Source organism: Humulus lupulus, chromosome 6 (assembly GCF_963169125.1).
Source record: "Humulus lupulus chromosome 6, drHumLupu1.1, whole genome shotgun sequence".
Classification (NCBI taxonomy): Eukaryota; Viridiplantae; Streptophyta; class Magnoliopsida; order Rosales; family Cannabaceae; genus Humulus; species Humulus lupulus.
Window position 1 is genome coordinate 817,760 of NC_084798.1, and position 8,900 is coordinate 826,659.

Below are 8,900 nucleotides of genomic sequence, written 5' to 3' on the forward strand. Positions count from 1 at the left end.
AAAATTGCCCTCAAAAAGGGGAATTTTTTTTGAAATGTTGAATTAAGGCTCCGTTTCGACTCCAATATATTCATTTACCCATGAGATATCTCGGGGAAAAATATCGAACGAGTTGAACACGAGGGTAATACATTTCGGAGAAAATAGTGAAATCTCCAATTCACCAAAGGGGTACCCCTTTCAGAAATCTTCGATTTCAATAATATGGATTCGAGCAATGTTTTCATAGTGATTACTAAAGAATATGCGAGGGACATGGTCACAAAAGTTGTAGCCCTATGTCTTAGGGTTCTATGTATAAAATTTCGTGCAGATCCGAGGTGTGTAGAGGGTGATACAGTCAAAATTCTGAGAGATGTACTAATACATGGAAAATACTTGCGAAAATTGCCCTTAAAAAGGGGAATTTTTTTTGAAATGTTGAATTAAGGCTCCGTTTCGACTCCAATATATTCATTTACCCATGAGATCTCTCGGGGAAAAATATCGAACGAGTTGAACACGAGGGTAATACATTTCGGAGAAATTAGTGAAATCTCCAATTCACCAAAGGGGTACCCCTTTCAGAAATCTTCGATTTGAATAATATGGATTCGAGCAATGTTTTGATAGTGATTACTAAAGAATATGCGAGGGACATGGGCACAAAAGTTGTAGCCCTATGTCTTAGGGTTCTATGTATAAAATTTCGTGCAGATCCGAGGTGTGTAGAGGGTGATACAGTCAAAATACTAAGAGATGTACGAATATAAGGAAAAAACTTGTGAAAATTGCCCTCGATAAGGGGAATTTTTTTTGAAATGTTGAATTAAGGCTCCGTTTCGACTCCAATTGTTTCATTTACCCATGAGATCTCTCGAGGAAAAATATCGAACGAGTTGAACACGAGGGTAATACATTTCGGAGAAATTAGTGAAATCTCCAATTCACCAAAGGTGTACCCCTTTCAGAAATCTTCGATTTGAATAATATGGATTCGAGCAATGTTTTGATAGTGATTACTAAAGAATATGCGAGGGACATGGGCACAAAAGTTGTAGCCCTATGTCTTAGGGTTCTATGTATAAAATTTCGTGCAGATCCGAGGTGTGTAGAGGGTGATACAGTCAAAATACTCAGAGATGTACGAATATAAGGAAAAAACTTGTGAAAATTGCCCTCAATAAGGGGAATTTTTTTTGAAATGTTGAATTAAGGCTCCGTTTCGACTCCAATTGTTTCATTTACCCATGAGATCTCTCGAGGAAAAATATCGAACGAGTTGAACACGAGGGTAATACATTTCGGAGAAATTAGTGAAATCTCCAATTCACCAAAGGGGTACCCCTTTCAGAAATCTTCGGTTTCAATAATATGGATTCGAGCAATGTTTTGATAGTGATTACTAAAGAATATGCGAGGGACATGGTCACAAAAGTTGTAGCGCTATGTCTTAGGGTTCTATGTATAAAATTTCGTGCAGATCCGAGGTGTGTAGAGGGTGATACAGTCAAAATTCTGAGAGATGTACTAATACAAGGAAAAAACTTGTGAAAATTGCCCTCAAAAAGGGGAATTTTTTTTGAAATGTTGAATTAAGGCTCCGTTTCGACTCCAATATATTCATTTACCCATGAGATCTCTCGGGGAAAAATATCGAACGAGTTGAACACGAGGGTAATACATTTCGGAGAAATTAGTGAAATCTCCAATTCACCAAAGGGGTACCCCTTTCAGAAATCTTCGATTTCAATAATATGGATTCGAGCAATGTTTTCATAGTGATTACTAAAGAATATGCGAGGGACATGGTCACAAAAGTTGTAGCCCTATGTCTTAGGGTTCTATGTATAAAATTTCGTGCAGATCCGAGGTGTGTAGAGGGTGATACAGTCAAAATTCTGAGAGATGTACTAATACATGGAAAATACTTGCGAAAATTGCCCTTAAAAAGGGGAATTTTTTTTGAAATGTTGAATTAAGGCTCCGTTTCGACTCCAATATATTCATTTACCCATGAGATCTCTCGGGGAAAAATATCGAACGAGTTGAACACGAGGGTAATACATTTCGGAGAAATTAGTGAAATCTCCAATTCACCAAAGGGGTACCCCTTTCAGAAATCTTCGATTTCAATAATATGGATTCGAGCAATGTTTTGATAGTGAATAATAAAGAATATGCGAGGGTCATGGGCACAAAAGTTGTAGCCCTATGTCTTAGGGTTCTATGTATAAAATTTCGTGCAGATCCGAGGTGTGTAGAGGGTGATACAGTCAAAATTCTGAGAGATGTACTAATACAAGGAAAAAACTTGTGAAAATTGCCCTCAAAAAGGGGAATTTTTTTTGAAATGTTGAATTAAGGCTCCGTTTCGACTCCAATATATTCATTTACCCATGAGATCTCTCGGGGAAAAATATCGAACGAGTTGAACACGAGGGTAATACATTTCGGAGAAATTAGTGAAATCTCCAATTCACCAAAGGGGTACCCCTTTCAGAAATCTTCGATTTCAATAATATGGATTCGAGCAATGTTTTCATAGTGATTACTAAAGAATATGCGAGGGACATGGTCACAAAAGTTGTAGACCTATGTCTTAGGGTTCTATGTATAAAATTTCGTGCAGATCCGAGGTGTGTAGAGGGTGATACAGTCAAAATTCTGAGAGATGTACTAATACATGGAAAATACTTGCGAAAATTGCCCTTAAAAAGGGGAATTTTTTTTGAAATGTTGAATTAAGGCTCCGTTTCGACTCCAATATATTCATTTACCCATGAGATCTCTCGGGGAAAAATATCGAACGAGTTGAACACGAGGGTAATACATTTCGGAGAAATTAGTGAAATCTCCAATTCACCAAAGGGGTACCCCTTTCAGAAATCTTCGGTTTCAATAATATGGATTCGAGCAATGTTTTCATAGTGATTACTAAAGAATATGCGAGGGACATGGTCACAAAAGTTGTAGCCCTATGTCTTAGGGTTCTATGTATAAAATTTCGTGCAGATCCGAGGTGTGTAGAGGGTGATACAGTCAAAATTCTGAGAGATGTACTAATACATGGAAAAAACTTGCGAAAATTGCCCTTAAAAAGGGGAATTTTTTTTGAAATGTTGAATTAAGGCTCCGTTTCGACTCCAATATATTCATTTACCCATGAGATCTCTCGGGGGAAAATATCGAACGAGTTGAACACGAGGGTAATACATTTCGGAGAAATTAGTGAAATCTCCAATTCACCAAAGGTGTACCCCTTTCAGAAATCTTCGATTTGAATAATATGGATTCGAGCAATGTTTTGATAGTGATTACTAAAGAATATGCGAGGGACATGGGCACAAAAGTTGTAGCCCTATGTCTTAGGGTTCTATGTATAAAATTTCGTGCAGATCCGAGGTGTGTAGAGGGTGATACAGTCAAAATACTAAGAGATGTACGAATATAAGGAAAAAACTTGTGAAAATTGCCCTCAATAAGGGGAATTTTTTTTGAAATGTTGAATTAAGGCTCCGTTTCGACTCCAATTGTTTCATTTACCCATGAGATCTCTCGAGGAAAAATATCGAACGAGTTGAACACGAGGGTAATACATTTCGGAGAAATTAGTGAAATCTCCAATTCACCAAAGGGGTACCCCTTTCAGAAATCTTCGATTTCAATAATATGGATTCGAGCAATGTTTTGATAGTGAATAATAAAGAATATGCGAGGGTCATGGGCACAAAAGTTGTAGCCCTATGTCTTAGGGTTCTATGTATAAAATTTCGTGCAGATCCGAGGTGTGTAGAGGGTGATACAGTCAAAATTCTGAGAGATGTAATAATACAAGGAAAAAACATGTGAAAATTGCCCTCAAAAAGGGGAATTTTTTTTGAAATGTTGAATTAAGGCTCCGTTTCGACTCCAATATATTCATTTACCCATGAGATCTCTCGGGGAAAAATATCGAACGAGTTGAACACGAGGGTAATACATTTCGGAGAAATTAGTGAAATCTCCAATTCACCAAAGGGGTACCCCTTTCAGAAATCTTCGATTTCAATAATATGGATTCGAGCAATGTTTTCATAGTGATTACTAAAGAATATGCGAGGGACATGGTCACAAAAGTTGTAGCCCTATGTCTTAGGGTTCTATGTATAAAATTTCGTGCAGATCCGAGGTGTGTAGAGGGTGATACAGTCAAAATTCTGAGAGATGTACTAATACATGGAAAATACTTGCGAAAATTGCCCTTAAAAAGGGGAATTTTTTTTGAAATGTTGAATTAAGGCTCCGTTTCGACTCCAATATATTCATTTACCCATGAGATCTCTCGGGGAAAAATATCGAACGAGTTGAACACGAGGGTAATACATTTCGGAGAAATTAGTGAAATCTCCAATTCACCAAAGGGGTACCCCTTTCAGAAATCTTCGGTTTCAATAATATGGATTCGAGCAATGTTTTCATAGTGATTACTAAAGAATATGCGAGGGACATGGTCACAAAAGTTGTAGCCCTATGTCTTAGGGTTCTATGTATAAAATTTCGTGCAGATCCGAGGTGTGTAGAGGGTGATACAGTCAAAATTCTGAGAGATGTACTAATACATGGAAAAAACTTGCGAAAATTGCCCTTGAAAAGGGGAATTTTTTTTGAAATGTTGAATTAAGGCTCCGTTTCGACTCCAATATATTAATTTACCCATGAGATCTCTCGGGGGAAAATATCGAACGAGTTGAACACGAGGGTAATACATTTCGGAGAAATTAGTGAAATCTCCAATTCACCAAAGGGGTACCCCTTTCAGAAATCTTCGATTTCAATAATATGGATTCGAGCAATGTTTTGATAGTGAATAATAAAGAATATGCGAGGGTCATGGGCACAAAAGTTGTAGCCCTATGTCTTAGGGTTCTATGTATAAAATTTCGTGCAGATCCGAGGTGTGTAGAGGGTGATACAGTCAAAATTCTGAGAGATGTACTAATACAAGGAAAAAACATGCGAAAATTGCCCTCAAAAAGGGGAATTTTTTTTGAAATGTTGAATTAAGGCTCCGTTTCGACTCCAATATATTAATTTACCCATGAGATCTCTCGGGGAAAAATATCGAACGAGTTGAGCACGAGGGTAATACATTTCGGAGAAATTAGTGAAATCTCCAATTCACCAAAGGGGTACCCCTTTCAGAAATCTTCGATTTCAATAATATGGATTCGAGCAATGTTTTCATAGTGATTACTAAAGAATATGCGAGGGACATGGTCACAAAAGTTGTAGCCCTATGTCTTAGGGTTCTATGTATAAAATTTCGTGCAGATCCGAGGTGTGTAGAGGGTGATACAGTCAAAATTCTGAGAGATGTACTAATACATGGAAAATACTTGCGAAAATTGCCCTTAAAAAGGGGAATTTTTTTTGAAATGTTGAATTAAGGCTCCGTTTCGACTCCAATATATTCATTTACCCATGAGATCTCTCGGGGAAAAATATCGAACGAGTTGAACACGAGGGTAATACATTTCGGAGAAATTAGTGAAATCTCCAATTCACCAAAGGGGTACCCCTTTCAGAAATCTTCGGTTTCAATAATATGGATTCGAGCAATGTTTTCATAGTGATTACTAAAGAATATGCGAGGGACATGGTCACAAAAGTTGTAGCCCTATGTCTTAGGGTTCTATGTATAAAATTTCGTGCAGATCCGAGGTGTGTAGAGGGTGATACAGTCAAAATTCTGAGAGATGTACTAATACATGGAAAAAACTTGCGAAAATTGCCCTTGAAAAGGGGAATTTTTTTTGAAATGTTGAATTAAGGCTCCGTTTCGACTCCAATATATTCATTTACCCATGAGATCTCTCGGGGGAAAATATCGAACGAGTTGAACACGAGGGTAATACATTTCGGAGAAATTAGTGAAATCTCCAATTCACCAAAGGTGTACCCCTTTCAGAAATCTTCGATTTGAATAATATGGATTCGAGCAATGTTTTGATAGTGATTACTAAAGAATATGCGAGGGACATGGGCACAAAAGTTGTAGCCCTATGTCTTAGGGTTCTATGTATAAAATTTCGTGCAGATCCGAGGTGTGTAGAGGGTGATACAGTCAAAATACTAAGAGATGTACGAATATAAGGAAAAAACTTGTGAAAATTGCCCTCAATAAGGGGAATTTTTTTTGAAATGTTGAATTAAGGCTCCGTTTCGACTCCAATTGTTTCATTTACCCATGAGATCTCTCGAGGAAAAATATCGAACGAGTTGAACACGAGGGTAATACATTTCGGAGAAATTAGTGAAATCTCCAATTCACCAAAGGGGTACCCCTTTCAGAAATCTTCGATTTCAATAATATGGATTCGAGCAATGTTTTGATAGTGAATAATAAAGAATATGCGAGGGTCATGGGCACAAAAGTTGTAGCCCTATGTCTTAGGGTTCTATGTATAAAATTTCGTGCAGATCCGAGGTGTGTAGAGGGTGATACAGTCAAAATTCTGAGAGATGTAATAATACAAGGAAAAAACATGTGAAAATTGCCCTCAAAAAGGGGAATTTTTTTTGAAATGTTGAATTAAGGCTCCGTTTCGACTCCAATATATTCATTTACCCATGAGATCTCTCGGGGAAAAATATCGAACGAGTTGAACACGAGGGTAATACATTTCGGAGAAATTAGTGAAATCTCCAATTCACCAAAGGGGTACCCCTTTCAGAAATCTTCGATTTCAATAATATGGATTCGAGCAATGTTTTCATAGTGATTACTAAAGAATATGCGAGGGACATGGTCACAAAAGTTGTAGCCCTATGTCTTAGGGTTCTATGTATAAAATTTCGTGCAGATCCGAGGTGTGTAGAGGGTGATACAGTCAAAATTCTGAGAGATGTACTAATACATGGAAAATACTTGCGAAAATTGCCCTTAAAAAGGGGAATTTTTTTTGAAATGTTGAATTAAGGCTCCGTTTCGACTCCAATATATTCATTTACCCATGAGATCTCTCGGGGAAAAATATCGAACGAGTTGAACACGAGGGTAATACATTTCGGAGAAATTAGTGAAATCTCCAATTCACCAAAGGGGTACCCCTTTCAGAAATCTTCGGTTTCAATAATATGGATTCGAGCAATGTTTTCATAGTGATTACTAAAGAATATGCGAGGGACATGGTCACAAAAGTTGTAGCCCTATGTCTTAGGGTTCTATGTATAAAATTTCGTGCAGATCCGAGGTGTGTAGAGGGTGATACAGTCAAAATTCTGAGAGATGTACTAATACATGGAAAAAACTTGCGAAAATTGCCCTTGAAAAGGGGAATTTTTTTTGAAATGTTGAATTAAGGCTCCGTTTCGACTCCAATATATTAATTTACCCATGAGATCTCTCGGGGGAAAATATCGAACGAGTTGAACACGAGGGTAATACATTTCGGAGAAATTAGTGAAATCTCCAATTCACCAAAGGGGTACCCCTTTCAGAAATCTTCGATTTCAATAATATGGATTCGAGCAATGTTTTGATAGTGAATAATAAAGAATATGCGAGGGTCATGGGCACAAAAGTTGTAGCCCTATGTCTTAGGGTTCTATGTATAAAATTTCGTGCAGATCCGAGGTGTGTAGAGGGTGATACAGTCAAAATTCTGAGAGATGTACTAATACAAGGAAAAAACTTGTGAAAATTGCCCTCAAAAAGGGGAATTTTTTTTGAAATGTTGAATTAAGGCTCCGTTTCGACTCCAATATATTCATTTACCCATGAGATCTCTCGGGGAAAAATATCGAACGAGTTGAACACGAGGGTAATACATTTCGGAGAAATTAGTGAAATCTCCAATTCACCAAAGGGGTACCCCTTTCAGAAATCTTCGGTTTCAATAATATGGATTCGAGCAATGTTTTCATAGTGATTACTAAAGAATATGCGAGGGACATGGTCACAAAAGTTGTAGCCCTATGTCTTAGGGTTCTATGTATAAAATTTCGTGCAGATCCGAGGTGTGTAGAGGGTGATACAGTCAAAATTCTGAGAGATGTACTAATACATGGAAAAAACTTGCGAAAATTGCCCTGAAAAAGGGGAATTTTTTTTGAAATGTTGAATTAAGGCTCCGTTTCGACTCCAATATATTAATTTACCCATGAGATCTCTCGGGGGAAAATATCGAACGAGTTGAACACGAGGGTAATACATTTCGGAGAAATTAGTGAAATCTCCAATTCACCAAAGGTGTACCCCTTTCAGAAATCTTCGATTTGAATAATATGGATTCGAGCAATGTTTTGATAGTGATTACTAAAGAATATGCGAGGGACATGGGCACAAAAGTTGTAGCCCTATGTCTTAGGGTTCTATGTATAAAATTTCGTGCAGATCCGAGGTGTGTAGAGGGTGATACAGTCAAAATTCTGAGAGATGTACTAATACATGGAAAATACTTGCGAAAATTGCCCTTAAAAAGGGGAATTTTTTTTGAAATGTTGAATTAAGGCTCCGTTTCGACTCCAATATATTCATTTACCCATGAGATCTCTCGGGGGAAAATATCGAACGAGTTGAACACGAGGGTAATACATTTCGGAGAAATTAGTGAAATCTCCAATTCACCAAAGGGGTACCCCTTTCAGAAATCTTCGATTTCAATAATATGGATTCGAGCAATGTTTTGATAGTGAATAATAAAGAATATGCGAGGGTCATGGGCACAAAAGTTGTAGCCCTATGTCTTAGGGTTCTATGTATAAAATTTCGTGCAGATCCGAGGTGTGTAGAGGGTGATACAGTCAAAATTCTGAGAGATGTACTAATACAAGGAAAAAACTTGTGAAAATTGCCCTCAAAAAGGGGAATTTTTTTTGAAATGTTGAATTAAGGCTCCGTTTCGACTCCAATATATTCATTTACCCATGAGATCTCT